Raw genomic sequence first — 16900 nt, 5'->3', positions numbered from 1 at the left:
TTTGACACCCATAGAATGAATTCAGTAAGTGTTGAATGTTTGTAACATGGATAAATGAGTGAATAAATGGTCCACTCTGGAGTTATAGGAGAATTATGCTATGTTTGCTCAACACAGTATTGTATAGTATTCCCACATCAAATGGAAAAACCACTTTTGAGGTGCTTACAAATCCACAGTAAATATCCTATTTGAGTTAAATACATCCATTCAATACTGTCCACCTCTCCAACCTCACTTTACATCTCAGTATTCATGTGCCAGTCTTTTGTGGCTTCTTTCTCCTTGCTATGCCTCTATGCTCTACAGGGCATTTGCACCTGCTGATCCTCTATTTAGAAATCTTGTCCTTCTCTTCCTTACCATGTTAATTTCATCTTATCCTCAGATCTCCCACCCTAGTGTTCACTTCCTTAGGGAAGGCCTTTCTCACCTCCTTTACCACTACTAATGAAAATAGTAAGAGTGGAGGTAATAGTAGCTAGCATACTATATGACAGGCACTGTTATGAACATTTACACTGATTATCTCATATAATCCCCCACAGCAATCCTCTGAGACAGGGACCAGCATTAACTCCATTTAAAAATAAGGAAAGGAAGCCCAGAGAAATTAGGCAGTTTATCTAAGCTAACATAGCTAAAGCATACTGAGCTTTATCTTCTTCTTCTTCACAGTATCTTCTTCATAGTTCCTATCACAGGTACAATTTGCCCTTCATCCACGCAAATTGTTGATTGATATTTTTGTAACCCAGAATACTGAAAGCTCACTAAGGTACCTATATCCCTAGCTCCTTATATAACGCCAGAGGAAGTTTAGATAATCAATAAATATTTGCTGGAGGAATGTATTGTTTGGTTTGATCCAATATTTCAGGCTAGTATTGATAGGGAATGCTCCTGTTTCTCTGTAACCATCAGAAGGGAATTTGAACAGCACATGTTAGCATGCAATCTTTGAATTAGACTTCTATTTCTCACCGTGCCCTCTATAATGATAGAGAGAGACTATGTGTGACGACGTAGGGACAGATGATCTCACAAAGACATCCCTACTAACCACACACCCCTCTGGCCACAAAGTATGTGATTTCAGTCCCAGCAGCCTAATATCTGGTTAGTGATGGAGCACATTGCTGCACATAATCCTGAAACAATATATTTTGTCATTTTAAAAAATGTTCTGCAACATGTTTTCCTTTTGGCCCAGTGGCAACGTTATATCATCCTCCAGGAATGTTGCTTTTGTATCCAAGGGCAAATTTGGCCTAGAGAAATGTTATCAGTGGTTCACCAGAGGTTTAATTGTATGCTTTGAATGGCAGAAGAGGGGAAATCCTAAAAATTCAGGTTAAACCTATTAAGCTGAACATCCTGGTTTGGGTTGGCGGCCAAAATACACTGTGATAAGAGTTTCAAAAGCTAATAACAGAGGGGATTAAATTGGTGTCCATTACAGATTTGTGGAAAGCTTTTTCTTTGCATTAAGACTTAATATCTGAACTGAGTAAGGTTTTCACCCTTTAATTTTTTGCTTCATTTGCCTATAGTTGTCACTTTGGCCCATGGATCCAATTTCCTTCATAGTGTCTTGCCATCATTTCTTCATCAGAAAATATGGTGAAAATTCGAAGTAGCAGACTCTTCTTAAGAGCCTTCATTTCCATATGGGAAGCAATGGAATGGGGAAAACAGGACACCAAATAAACCATGTTTAAAGTTATAAATTATTCACGGGTTACAGTTTTCCTTGAAAATGAGATGTTGCTTCTTAATTCCTCATTGACAAATCTCTTTGGGGGCTGTGTCTCTACCTATCTATTGTGTCTAAGTTCTGTGGCCAGTGAAGTGGATGCTTTGCCAAATTGTGTAGGGCGTCTAGCCCAAACATTTTCCTGTAATGTACAATTAATTTGGGAGAGTTTTGTTTCCCTTTGCACTTTGCTATGAATCTTTAAAAGCCTACAGTATAACACATGCTCACCTAATTGCAGAAGTGTTGGAAACTTAACCATGTTCTCTGAACTTTGAATAATTTTCTAGGCAACAGCCTCTGCACACAAAATAAGTGAACTAGCACATTTTAAGGGACATCAGTGGCTTGAAATCAGAAGATCTGGAGTCTGTTCCTTATGTTGACAAATGTTTTGGACAATCTTGGGCTAATCACTCATCTCCTGTTTCTAAAGTATGGTGTATAATCCCTAAGCTGCCTTCCTGCCAGTGCTGAGTTGAAGCAATTAATGTCAATGATTTCCAACTTTCTTGCCACCAAGGAGTCATTTTATTAGCTCCTCCCTCAGTACTGTCATTGATGTCATGGAAAGACTTTTTTCCCTTACCTTATATCCTGTATTTTAAAAACTAATAACTGATTTCCTATTTTAATGAATGAAAGGCATATTTCACTAGAATTCTAGTAAGAACCCAGAGGACCTTGATGTTTTAATTAGACTATAAAATATTTCTCAAGTAATGGTATGGTTTCCATTTAATGTGGTTAAACAGACTAACATTCAAATAACTGAACAATTCATAGATACCCCTGTGATTTCAGGGTCTCCATATTGAGAATGGCTAAGTAGAGAGGAGTGAGCCTTTGTCAATGAGTGCAGAGTTTCTTTAAATTCTCAATTTTGAACATAAGTGCATTTTTAATTATTTCAGTCCTAGAGGTGAGGAAAAATGTCACTAGGATGAGGTGTGGAGACAAAATGGTAAAGGCATTCAGGTGGAATAGTCAGTCACACAATAGATTGTCAGAAGCTTCCAGTGCTACTTGTTACCTACCATGTGACATCTGTGATCATGACAAGACCACCAGATCTGTCAGAGCCTAGCCATGAAGTTATGAGATCTTTCTGTAAGGAATATAATGTCAGAGACTATTTTTTTTTCAGCACTCTGATGTTGTAGGAAAAGTCTGTGATTAAATTCTGACTCCATCAACTTTCAGTTGTGTGAATTTGAATGAGCTATATAAGCTGTCTCTACCTCAGTTTCCCAGCTGTAAAATGGGAGTAACTACCTCGTAGAATTAAAGTCAGATAATAAATGTTGAAAATCTGTCATATCATAGACATGTAACAGACATTCTGTCTTTACGCCATTCTTACTAATACATTACATGGGACAGACCAGACTGTTAGTCACAGATCCTTCTTTTCTAGGCTTTACAGTACAATTATAACCTACCAAAGAGGTGATGAAGGCTTTGGCAATCCACTTGGAGTAGCTGTCAATGACTAAGTCTCCAAATAGCTGAAACAAGTTTATCAAATGATCAAGGTGACTGTCATTCCCTCCCCTTTTAGAGTTTCTTATACTACATATACTTCAATGAAAACTCTGGCAAGCATTCGGAAGCTTTTAGACCTCAGAAGGGCCAGGGCTGATCGCCATCACTCATAGTAAGCTCCAATCCTCCTCCAGCCCTACTTTTGTTGCTCTTCAGGGCAGGAAGAGAAGTGTGTCATATGCTGGGCTCAGCTACGTCCAGGCCCATCTTTAGAGCAAGTCTCCACCAAGAGACACTGAATCTGGGGATCTCCCATTCACAAAGCTAAAGGATGGACATTTTACGACAATGCTGGTTAGATGCCAGACAAACAGAAACAAAAAATAAGCACAAGGTTTCTTAGACAAACAAGCCTTGTCTGGTGAGCATGTGGCTCGACACAGAAACAAGTGTCCTCCTTGTCCCTTCGATGGAGGGAGCAGCTTCAGTGCCATCGGCTCTGCAGAAACCTCACTGACTCAGAAAACGGAAGAATGTGGCCAGCAAGAAACACATTTTCAACAAGCTGAGCAAACATGGCTTTGACGTCAGGGAGGGAGTATATACATGGGTAACAAAGGAGACGTGCACACATGGGGATTTTTGTGGTACCTGGGCGGCTGCCCAGAGCACTAAATCCTGGAGTTGAGAATCCCTTTGAAGACCCTTCACAACGCTTGGGAATTTCAAAGAATATCATCATAACTCAAAAAACCCTCCAAATGTCATTTTACCTTGTTCTTCTGCCTCCCCATTGTGCTGGCTGTCCCCAGTGACAGAATGCAGCCCAGCCATTGCCTGAGGGAGGGGGTGGGTTGCCACAGATGTGCACATCTGGATCACCTGCTGCTAACCCATCAGGCCCCAGCTTCCCTGTGGCTTTGGCTTCCACATGACATTTCTGGGGGGTGGCCTCTTCTCTGAGGTAACTGAATCTGTTAGAATGAGGGTTTTAACTATTGATTAAAACATTAAACATTAAAACATTCCATAATGTTCAGGCTGACCAGTAAACTACATTTGGGGGGATGGAATCTTCCTTGTTTCCTCATATGGGAAAAGCAACTCTTGGGTTGTAGTCCTTATAATATATTTGAAAGTGGAGAATCCTTAGCAGGGGGTGTTGGGAGATCTAAAGGAGTCTTTCCACATTCTCCTATTATATAAGTAATTTCAGCAAAAGGCAGCTTTGATTCTCACTCTAATTCTACCTTCCCTCTGTGGGTTTTCCACACAGTTCCTCTAAATACAAGGGAAATCCAATATCTACATGGTGACTTTCAACCCTGTCCTGCCGTATTGGGTTCCCTTGTTTTTAATCATTAAATAGTGAGTATACAATGACACTGCACATCTGTTTCTGGTCTGGGAAGATCAGTAAGGATGGGGTGATTGAGAGCTACATTAGGTGAAGCAATTACAAAGAAATGTTAAAAAGTGGAAGTGTACCATTTCCCCCATTTTATCTAATACATCCAACATCTGGGACAGGATGACGTGAAGCTCAGTTGATGTAGTAGAGTGGGGGTGGTGACTTTTGGTGGTGCATTAAAGTTGAGCAAATGGCACACTCTGCAATAACCTAGCTGTAAAGATCGCCTGCTGGGAGAGGTGTCTATGAGTGATGGCAAAACCCATTGGAATTTGATGGCTGAGTTTGCCCCTGTGTGACTTTGAATATGTGATTGCTTCTTTACGTTTTGTCTTTTAAAACAATCTGGCATTTAATTACAATTTGGCATTCCCCTTTGATGATTTTCCTTTATATGGGCTTCCGCTTATCTAAAAGGGTCTAGGTAATGTTTTAAAGCACCAGACTTATTTCCAACAAGTAGCTTAAGCACTAGCAGAAACTGGCATATTAATATTAAACCCAATGGAAATGCAATTTTTTAGTTTGAAGAATAAACATATGTTGGGAATTGCATAAGTCAAAGTCCTCCAAGCAAGGTTAAGTTGCTCTTTAATACATTGAGTGTACATATTTAGAAGTCTGGGGATTTACAATCCACGAGAGGACTATAACTTTCTCTTTTTCTGATTTGGTGTGTGTAAATTTGTAGTGCAAGTGTTTCATTTCTCTAGACATTTGCATTTAATTTGCTGCTGATTTTAATGTGAAAAAAGGAAAAAAAAAATTAAGGTAAGGAAATCATGTTCCAGGATGAATGCATTACGTTTTGAGGACTATGCTGAGTTTTTTCAGTTGTGTGTTGTAACAAAGCTGTAACCTCAGGGAAGTATATGTAACACCCTGCTCAGAACATCTAGTTTGACCTTAAAGTATTTCCAAAGATTCCAAATAGTCAAAGAGCCCCATGCTGCCTTAAAACATAATACTCCATCTCGATCTATACCTTCTTTCATTTTTTAGAAGTACAGTCTGCCATTTTCAACCTTAGTTCTTATGATCCTTTTTCTAGATCACAGCTGGCTTCCCCTTGTGATAAGAATGGCAACATGTATAATTTTTCCTTTGGTCTCTCACTTGTCTCTTTTGTACTGTTTTCCTTTTTTTTTTTTTAACTCACCACTTCGAGAAACTTAAAATCAAAGAGGGAGGGAAAACAAATAATTAGAAGAAAGTGGTGTAATGCTGAAATGACATTTAGGTTTGGGGGACTTACAGACTGCCTTTGGGAAAACCTGGAAATCCTTATACATTCAAGAGTTGACTCCAGAAAGAGATTTTTTAGCTATTAGAGCCAGTCCCTTGGAGATGGGTCTGGCAGTGACCCAAAGACAGAAATCATAGAACTTGTGGCATCTTCTCTAGTTTAAGGCAGCACACACAGTGGAAGTCAGACCTGCAGTCTGTCAGGTTGTGCTAGTGTAGGGATTCAGGATGTGGCCACTCTGGGCTTCACTAATCAGACACGCTGCACACAGGACAGCCTATCATGGAGTGAGGATAAAAATAGAGAGAAAAAGGACAAATTTCTGTTGTTGCTGTTTACAGAACCCAATTCCTTGGTCTTCAAAGGTCTTAGCCTCATAAAGCTGTAGGTTGTTGTTTTTCATTTAATCCCCCAGAAGAATGTGGAGGGGGAAATATTACAAACACCCTCTGCTTTGGCATTGTTTGATTTTTTAAAAAAAATTAATAAAAACAGTTCCTAGCAGCTGGTTGAAACAATTATGCTCTTCACAAAAGCCTTTGCAGATGACACCGAATGTTAAGAAAATAATTCTTTCAATTAGTGTGTGGCCAGTGCACCTGTGAACTAGAATCATCCAAGGAACCATATCCGCGAATGTCAGTAAGAACAATTCAGGAATTCATCCCCTCTGCCTTCTTCTATGTCCACGTTCACACAGATGTTAATCCTGTGGTGCAGATGCTGTAAGGGCCGCCCACCTCTAATCCCAGGAGCATGAGAATCATGAGTTCAGATCAGGAAAACTATTAATTTCTAACTGTCTGCTATTAGTATCACTTCTCCTTGTTTTTAGGGCTGCTTCTTTTTTATGTCTTTCTGAAACTGTAACACGTAATCCATTGGTTCTTGTGCACAGTTGGCTCTTGGGTACAGTGGCAATTTACCACGATCTTATTCCTCAAAAACATTTATTGAACACCCCATGTGCACAGCATTGTGGTTTGGTTGTAGGGATATAAACGTGAATAAGACCTAACTTCTGTCTTGGAAATGCTTATCATTTTGCTTCAATCAGCTTTAGTGCTATGTTATATCATATCACCGTCCTGTGTTTTTCAGGGTTCCTTTTTGGTCTGTGGGAGTAAACGGGAGTTTTGCCTTGTGTATTAATTATTGAATTGCTAGGTAACAAACCATCTCCAAATTAATGGCTTAAAACAACTATGATTTCTTAGTGCTCACAAGTATATTATGGATAGGCTTGAGAATTGTGCTGACCTGGCCAGCTCGGATGAACTTGGCAGGGCTTACACTGTCATCTGTCATCAGCTGATGGCTCAGTGGGGACTGACGCAGTCTAGGGTGGTCTCACTTCCATGCCCGGTGATTGGCTGGCTCTTGGTTGGAGTGATGGGGTTGACTGGGCCACATTGTCTCTCATCATCTGGAGAGCTAGCCCAGGCTCATGTGAAGAGTGATGACAGGTTTCCAAGGAAGCCAGCAGCAGCATGCAAGGCTGCTCAGGACTTAGGCTGACAAATGGTACAAAGTCCCTTCCTCTGTATTCTGTTGGCCAAAACAAGTCATAAGGCCATTTCAGATTCAAGAGCTGGAAAGTCACATAATAAAGAGTATGGATGCGGGACAGAGTGAAGAATTGGACCTATTTTTGCAACCACATCCTTTTTATTCTTTATGATGGTCTAGAAAGCAACCTGTCATATCCTTACACCTTATTGAATTTTATGAACCTTGCCCATGAATCAGTTTGTCTCTGACACTAACCTGGATCTACCTTAATATGTATGCATCATCATCTCTAAGGCAATATTATAGATTAGGAAAAAATCTGTGTTAAAAAGAAAGTGAAGGACATGTTGCAGAAAAATTTCTCAAATCTTTCAATATGTTTGTGTGCCTGTGAATGGTTTTTGCATTTCCTAATCTTATTTGATCTTATCTTCAAGGGGTCACGTGTGATCCAAGGATCAGTTGGTGGAAAATGGTGTTTCAAGCTGTGTTTCCAGTCTTGGGCATTCACTTATGAAGTGCAAGCTGTGGCAAGAATCAACCTAGATCAAAGGGAAATAATGACAAAAGAAAAGGACGAAGGTAAGGGAGGGGCATTTACACTCTTGGAACACCCAAACTTCCCCAATGAGGGAGTAAATGCCTCCATGTGGCTTCATAGCATCCTCAAATGCCTGAGAGGGAAATCAGACCCTCTTCTCCTGCATGCTTGCTCAATGCCACGCTACTGGTCAGTGTCACAGTTGAGATCCCACGGCTCCAGCTAATGCACAGAGTGGATGGATGTTCAATACAAGTAAGAGTTATTTGGTATTTTATTTTATTTTAATTTCAGAGAGAGAGAGAACGAGCATGCATTTCAAGCAGGTTCCACACTCAGCACAAAGCCCAACATAGGGCTCAATCCCATGACCCTGGGATCATGACCTGAGCCAAAATGAAAAGTCAGATGCTCAACTGACTGAGCCACCCAACCCAGGTGCCCCAAGAGTTGTTTGGTTTTTTAAAAATTTCTTTCTTAATAAAAAGATGAGACTCTTGATTTTAACAATTAAGCTTAGTCGTGATACTATTCACACCTATCCTAGTGACGCTGGACAAACGATTTACTAATTCTGGCTTCAGTGCCCCTATTAGCAAATTAAGACACTTAGATTAATTAAATAATTATAATTATAAGAGAAATGTGTTAATCACTTACTGGGTTAAGTTACCAGGCTCTTCCAGGTACTAAATCATTAGTGAAGACCGTACTCCTACCTTATGTCAGCAGTTTTTCCAGGAACTGGTCTACAGAGAAGTCTTCTGTTCCTACGAACTGCCATTTTAAGGGAGGTAGGAGGTGACTAAGAAAATGTAAAACACTTATGAATGCAGCTACAGCTTTTAGTTGTTGTTCTCATGACCCCAAAAGTTACCTGTCACATCCCTATATCTTAACTGCATTTCAACTAGTGAATTAAATCAGGGAATATGACAGTGACCTGGGGGGCTACTTTTCTATTAGGAGGTTGGAAAAGCCATGAGGAAGTGGCTCTTAAAGAACAAGGAGCCAGTATGCACAGTCAGAGAATATTCCAGGAAGGTGACACAAGATGCTGTCTCCAGGGGAGTTTGAGAAAGTAAAAGAAAGCAGCAAATGTGAGTAAGGGCAGAGTAGACAAGGCATCAAGGGATGGCCTGAAGAGGCTGGTGTGAAGACCTGGGGCTAAATCATGGAAGGCTCTGGAAGCCAGATGACAGCATTTGGATTGTATCCCAACTGCCTGGGAAGCCGTCACAGGTTTTTAAGCATGGGAGTGGTATGATCTTATGTATGAGCATTAACTGTATTAACCTGTCTGTTGTAGAATACATGGATTACAGGGGACAAGAATGGAAGCAAGGAGATCATCCCCGGGCTACTATAGTGGTTTAGGTGGGAGATGGTGGCAGCAGGGTGGCTCGAGCAGAGGCGCAGAGGGGTGAATATACCTGGGAGTTGTTTCAGAAGTGAAGTTGAAAGGACCTGATGAGGATGCGTTAAACCTGAGGAGTGCAAGAAAGAGAGGAGGTGAGGATTATCATTCAATTTGGAGTTTTGAGCAATTGGGTCGAGGTGGTTTTATTTGCTCATGGAGGTTGAGAAACCGGCAAAAAAGAAAAAAAGTCTGCTTTCACCACAGTAAGGGTGTGTGAAGACTGAATGTTCCAAAGTGGCCACCACAGTCTCTTACAATGTGATCTTGCTGTTTGCCCTGCAAGAAGTACAGTGTAATTCCCTTTCTATGAATCTGGGTTGGTCTTAGAGACTCCCTTATAACCAGAAGGTAGTGGAATTGATGCATGACTTCCAAGGTTAGGCCAGAGGAAGCTTTGCAGAGGAATGCAGACCTCTGAAAACAAGGTCCAGCTTTTTCCTGGCTTCTAAGAGAGGGGACTTGATTGGGGGCTGTGGCTCCCCTTGCCCTACTGGGGCTTGACAGGGACTGACCCTCAGAGCAGCCTTCCACCAAGGAAACTCTGGGGCTGGTCAGCTCGTCTCAAGCCTCATTCCCTTGCTGCTGTCCTCTCCAGACCACTATCCTCTCTCCCTTATCTGCATGATGCACATCTCCAGTCAAGCCCCCATCCTACAGGCCCCCATCCTCTGCCACACTCACACCCCACTCCCACTCAGCCTGTCAGTTCCCCTAGCCCGCCCTGCCTCTGTCAAACTTCCACCCCCACCTCTTGCTCTGGGTCTTTTATTTACTAAGAGCCTTTTCTGAATATGTATTCTACACCCTTCTCACCTTAATCGGACCCGATTTTCCCTCTTGACATCATTTGCCTCCATCTCAAGCACAGGGCCTGACTTCTTGGGTACCCAGAACTCTGTGCTAGAAAGAGGGGCCAAAAGGGATCCTGCTTCATCTGCCGCCCCCTTGTCCTAAATAACCTCCCTTCCTCCTCCACCAAGCCTGCACCATGTGGCCAAGCCATCTCCCTCTTGCCCTTGGCAAAGTACATCTTTGGACTGGAAGACCACCTCCATACTCTTTTGGGGTCTCTCTCACAGTTTCTTCTATACCCCATATCTTTTCCTCTTCCTCGGCAATTTCACTTAAAATAATTTTACGTGAGCACTATTTTTTGAGGTGGAAACATGGCAGTGAATAAAGGTGCTTCATTCTTGCCCTCACATAGCTTATAATCAACTTCGGTGTCTATATTCATATTGATTACTTACCCAGATAGCTTGCACAAAGCCATTTAATAGGAGCTAAAGAAAGTATTTGATTGTAAAAACTGTGTTTCTTCTTTTTGCATTTGTTCCAATACACATATATGGAACACATATATGCTTATATAGACTGCATACTCCCTTGTCTGGGCCTCTGTAGCCCTTCGACCATTTTCCTATTTATGATGCTTTTGTTACTGTGTCAGTATTTCAGGTATGCGTCTACTCCTAAAGCACACCCTGAAGAACATCTTGAGGGCCAGAACCATGTCTAACTCACCTTCCTTTTCTTTCCCACCTTTGCTTAGTACCAATAATGGCTCAGTGCATCTAAAATGACTGTAGCCTTTGCTGACCAATATAATTTATTTTATGGATTATTACAAAACTATACTTAAAAGTGAAAGGTAAAGTTATTATCAATGTCATGCTGTTTCTATGATAACAGAAAGTCCTCTTATTAACACATATTTTGCACATAATTTCTCTCTTAGGTGCAAAAGCAGATGATCATGGCCTCAGTAGCTAGGGGTTGTTTCCAATACTCTTAGAAAGTTAGAATCAGCTCCAAATAACGCTTTCTGGCGATGCCTACTATTTGAGTGTGTGTGTTGGGGCGGAGTGGGGGGGAGAGCTGGGGAGGGGAAATGATAGACATAAAGACTTTGGGCAAATTCATGTTTTAAAAACATGATATATTTGCTGACTGTATGACATTTTTGTCCCATGGTTTACTTTTATTTACTTTGTTATTGTTTCTTATTCCTACTGAAGAGGGAAACACTCAAGTTGTACTGAAGAACCTCATGGGTGAGGCAAGGTCTTCAGTGGGAAGCTCCTTTCTCAGCTTCTTTGTACAGTCAGGGGGTAAAATCTACCCTTGCCAGCTGGGAACGCAGCCCACAGCTCTGACAGAGAGGCATTGGAGGGTGTGATCTCCCTTTGGAGGAAGCATGTTTCACGTGTGTCTTGTCCATATCAGAGAGGAACGTAGAGAGGCATGTAGGCGTGTGTCCTGAGTGTCAGAGCTGGGGTTTATTCTAGGTTCTTCCAGTGGCTTTGCTGAGGGCCCGGGCAGGAGGCCTGAGGTCGATACACTGCGAGGATCGTTTGGTGTGGCCATGTTTGTATGTGTTCACATGTGTTTCTGTGTGTTGAATATGAGTGCTCTGTATCCTTGCCAGAGCATCCGGCAAAACACAGACATCTCCATGGAAAACTGTATCTGATCTTTGAAGTTTTCTTCATGGTTCACAAAACCTATGTGGGAGTTTACTGATTCTTGACATCTGAAGTTTGGGCAGTGGTCCTAGGGTCTTCTCATTAGTAGTCCTACACTGGAAATGCCATTATTAAGTGAAGACAGATTATACCACCCGAAAACCGCCATGTGTCTCTCATTTAGCTTCTTGCAATAGCATCGCAGTTAGGATAAATCGCCCAACTCCTTCTTGGAGCTGCCCTAGAGAGCACCAGAGCCTGTCTTGGTGGGTGAGAGAGTCTCATCCTTTACCTCTGGAGCAGAGCACGGACTGAGTGATAGGCAGATTTCAACAGAAGTAAAAACCACCTCTCCCAATCTAAATCGCAGAGCTCCAATCAAGGACCTTGATGACAAGTGAAATTAAATAAAACATGAGCGATGAAATACTGTAATATGTTTACGGTGAGCTAGTCCAGACAGCTGATAATTAACTGTTGCCCAAACAGCAGCTTGGCAGTGGATGGCTGTAGCCAGGACACAAAGCAGTAGTGAGTTGAAAGTCCTGGTAAAGATCTTTGTATCCTTGGAAGGAGCATGTGTCCTTCAACAGGAAACCTTCAAATGCATAGGCTACCTCTGGGTCTGGATTCTGACCCCTTGTTGGTTTTCGGCTCACACATTCCGATCTGCCGTGGTAATGCTGTTTATGCTGGGCAGTCCCAAAGCAAATGTCTCTGTGTGTTTTTTTCCTGGACTACCACCCACAGAACCTACAAAATCTGAAAACAAATAAATGCAGATGCACACAATTTAAATAAGTTAAAAAACATGTTTTTATTATCTGCCTAGATTCTTACACTTAAAATAGTTTTGGTTTGAATCCTCTCCATACCCCTGTTTTTGCTGAATTTGAAGCAATACTGCAGAGAGGAAAGACAGTATTTAGAAAAGGAAACCGATTCTTCAAATGAGCTGAAATCAAATTCACATATAATAAGAAGCCAAGAAACTAAAAGGAGGCCTTGAAGATCCCTGGACTGTTTGCAATCTCAGCTTTCTTATCTGTGAAACGGAGCTTGGATCAGATGACCCTGTGGTTCCTTAGCTCTTCTGCTTCATGGACTATTATTGGAATAGTATTCAAAGAATGTGCACAAGTTAAGGCCAAACACGTGTGATTTCAAATGTGATTCAGAAATAGAATGAGTGATCGTACAATATAACCCCTAATCCAGATTCCCCCCATGCTTCCAGAGCTGTGTACGTAGAGGTGATAGAGCCAAATCTCAGAAGGCCAGAATCTGGTTGATCAGACTTTTCAATTGATGACATGCTAATAAGGATGGGGCTGCTTTGCATTATATTAATTTTTGTCCTCATTCCATTCCCCCCAACCTCATCAGCACCCATTCTTCTGTATGTCCTTGCAATCCAACTTACATTTATTTCTATAAAATGTGTACCCTTGAAAAATGTATAGTATTACTATGGTTTTTAAAAATTTCCATAAGGAATATTTGCTACAAATCTGTTTTACTTCTTTAAGTTATGCTTCAGATATCTATGAATGTTGATATATACATCAAAGATATATGTGCGTATATACACTTCTCAAAACAACTCTCATTTCATTTAAGAAGGGTTCTTCAGACCACAGACCAACAATCATCCCTTTGAGGTGGTGGCCGTGGATGCCAAGAGAAAAAGGTATCTTGGTCTGGGTCAATGGCACTAAAAATGCTCATTTCCCCAGTTTGCCGTCCTTACATGTTCTCCTCTCATCTCTTGTGACATTTGTTTTCTTCCCAGTCCCTGGGGATTGTCTTCAAGCAGTTGATTTTAGGGATTTGCAGAGTTTGCAATGTGATACCACTTCTCTTTTGTCTGAAGGCTATTCCTCCAGGGGAAAAGCGGTGATTTCCTAAAAATCCGGCAAATGTGAAGAAAAGCTGTGTGTTTCTGGTTGTTGTTGTTTGCTACAGTGCAAAACAAAAATAGTGAAGAAAAAATACATCTCATTGCTTCTGATCACTGCATAGTATTCTGTTCATTGCATGTATGCCCCATTTTATTTATTCATTTCCTTATTGATGGAACTGCAGACTGCCTTGATTTTCACCCATAACCCTGCAAAGGATATCTTTATACAAGTCTGTGGGCATCTGCATGGAAATTATAACAGGACAATGTACTCAGGAATAGAATCGCTGAGTCCTAGGGTATCTGCATATTTAACTGCACTCACTGCTATGAGACTATTCACCATGAAATGAGTTCAGACATCCATCAGCAGTCCATGATGGTTCTTATTTCCACACACCTTTATATGATTTGGCTTTCCAATACTTGACAGTGTGATGGGGGTAAATAGTATCTTATTGCTGTTTGAATTTGCATCCTCTAATTACTCTGGGGGTTGAGTATCTGTTATAGATTTGACAGAAACAATGCTGTGTTCACCACACCATTCTCTTTTTCTAGACAAGTGGAAAAGATACATTTTACAGCTTCTGTTATAATTATTACAAAATGTTTGTAATACTCAAATTATTTGTAATATTTGCAAATCATTAACAATTTGCAATAATTTCATAAATTTGTAAATTATTACAGTTACAAAACTTCCATTACATGTATGTTCACATAAATGAGTCTGGGCCATCTGAATGTGATGGGAGTGTGATTAATATTAACATTTGCTATTTTCTGGGAGATTCTTACTTGGCTTTTCTTCTCTCTCCTCTATATAATTGTGTGTGGGGGGAAGTGGCAAGCCATTCTCAGTCTTGTCTTAAGGAATGTACCATTTGCAAACATCACATCCTGACCCAGGGGTTGAGAGACCCGACAATATAACAATATATTATAACAATGTAACAACAACATAGGGGCTCTCACTTTACAAAGTTTCAACCAAAACTTGACAATGAGCTGTATGGGAAAATACACTATTTACTAAGGTTTCTTCCAATTTAGGAAATCTTTATGATGTTATACTCAGATTCAGGGAGGAACAAAAGTAGTGAACTGCTTTCAAGGAAGGGCTATCCAATGGTATCTGAAGTTGGCACTGGTGTGTAATCAGATTAGTGGTTGCAGCCTTCCTTAGAAGCCAACAAGGAGAAACAATCTGGCTTGGGCCTTACTAAAAATGCTATATTTATAATGCTCTGTCTTAGAAATTCACTCTTTAGAAAAATTATGTTTATTCTACGAAGCATCAAAATTTTAGGAGTAAGGAGGTGTGATCACATGTGAGCAGTTATTCAGTATTTTACCCCAGTGGATATGCAGCCCAAAAGGTTTCTTGAGTAAGTTTCACTATGTTAAGAAATAAAATTTTATCTGTTTCTGACAGGAGGGAATAACAGTCTTACCCTTAAAATAACACAGTCCATTGTATTTATTTTCTTGGATACACTTCATTATCCAACATCAGGCACATTTCTTTGCTCTAGGGGTTTATGATGCAACACATGGCCCTTGATTGCCTTATTGTGCACAGCTGCCAATTATTATTTTGTTCCTGTTTAAGAATTTGCGTTGTCTTTGGTCTAAAGCTGGGCATCAACAGAATTACTGGAGTGAATACACAGTGTATTTTTAAAAGATTCAAAAATATATACGGCCATAATTTTAGTTATTTCCAAAAGAACTTCCACCCCTCCCTGCCTCACACCCATATTAAATTGAGAGAAAAAAAAAAAAAACACAGTCAAACTCTTAAACTTGAGTTTTTTTCAGTTCCTCAAATGTTTACACCATGAGATTAATACAGTTGTTTACAGGGTAGTCTCCAAAGTTGAGTGCAAAATGCCCGTGGGTTGAACAAGCAGCCCAGTGGAAGTGGAACAAGCACTTCCCAGTGCGGGAAGAAAATGTCAGGACTTCTACTCATCTATTTTTTAATCTAAAAATTAAGAAAGAATTAAGTATTGCTAGTATTTACTGTTGATATTGGCCCCTTGCTTTGTCTGCCATGGTGCCGTGAGCAGGGTTTCCTGAGGGAATGGGGTGTCCACTTTTATTATAAAGTTTGGGAGCGCCTGGATGTCTCAGTCGGTTAAGCATCCGACTTCGGCTCAGGTCATGATCTCGCGGTCTGTGGGTTCGAGTCCCACATCGGGCTTTGTGCTGACAACTTAGAGCCTCGAGCCTGTTTGGAATTCTGTGTCTCCCTCTCTCTCTGACTCTCCCCCATTCATGCACTGTCTCTCTCTGTCTCAAAAATAAATAAACATTAAAAAAATTTTTTTTAAAGTTTGAATTGGACAAGTTCTCACAAAATGGACAAGGAGCTTGAAGTGATTCTGAGAAGGAACAGTAAAATGAAGATGGTACTAATAATTCAAGCACTGGCAGGTCTGGTGCTGATCAATGCCTAGTGCCTAGCCCCAGTCCTTCATTAGGTTGGTCAGATTGGACAGGAAGGTGACAAAACTAAAAATTACCGAGAAGACTATTCGAAGGGTGGATTTATAGGCATTCATATTAATGATGATCCTACCATGAGCATATATTGTACTTTGAAATATAGAGACCCTTACAAAGGAGCAAAGGACCCTCAGACATTTACAGATCCTTGGTAGCTGACCTCTTGGCTGGACTCAACACCTGCGTTCCTTTGCCTTCATCATATCTGTTCATTGTCCCACCTGCTGGCCGGGCACTAATACTGTACTTTATGAAACCTAGGTGCCACTTGACTACAGTCAAGGTCATTTCTATGCAAGGGGACTGGGTGTGGAGTGTCAATGAATCACTGATGCACCTAGAAACGGAAAAACAACTAGAAATTTCATGATGGGCAATAGCACCATCTTAAATGCAAAGGTCTGGCACCTTTAGCTGGTACTGAAATTTTATTAGTGGCATAGAAAGGCACAGAAACAGAAAAGTATGATATATAATAAAATCTATATCTGAAATGAGCCTCAAAATATTTTTCAATCATATAAAAATGCTAGGTGATAAGAAAATATGGTGTCAATTTAATTGGTGCCATGTTTTCTCCTTAATGGGGCATAAAATAATGATGAAATTTAGCTGTGATGAAATCTAGTAGTAATTCTACATGTCTT

Source organism: Lynx canadensis, chromosome B2 (genome assembly GCF_007474595.2).
Source record: "Lynx canadensis isolate LIC74 chromosome B2, mLynCan4.pri.v2, whole genome shotgun sequence".
Classification (NCBI taxonomy): domain Eukaryota; kingdom Metazoa; phylum Chordata; class Mammalia; order Carnivora; family Felidae; genus Lynx; species Lynx canadensis.
Note: the sequence above shows the minus strand (reverse complement) of the source record.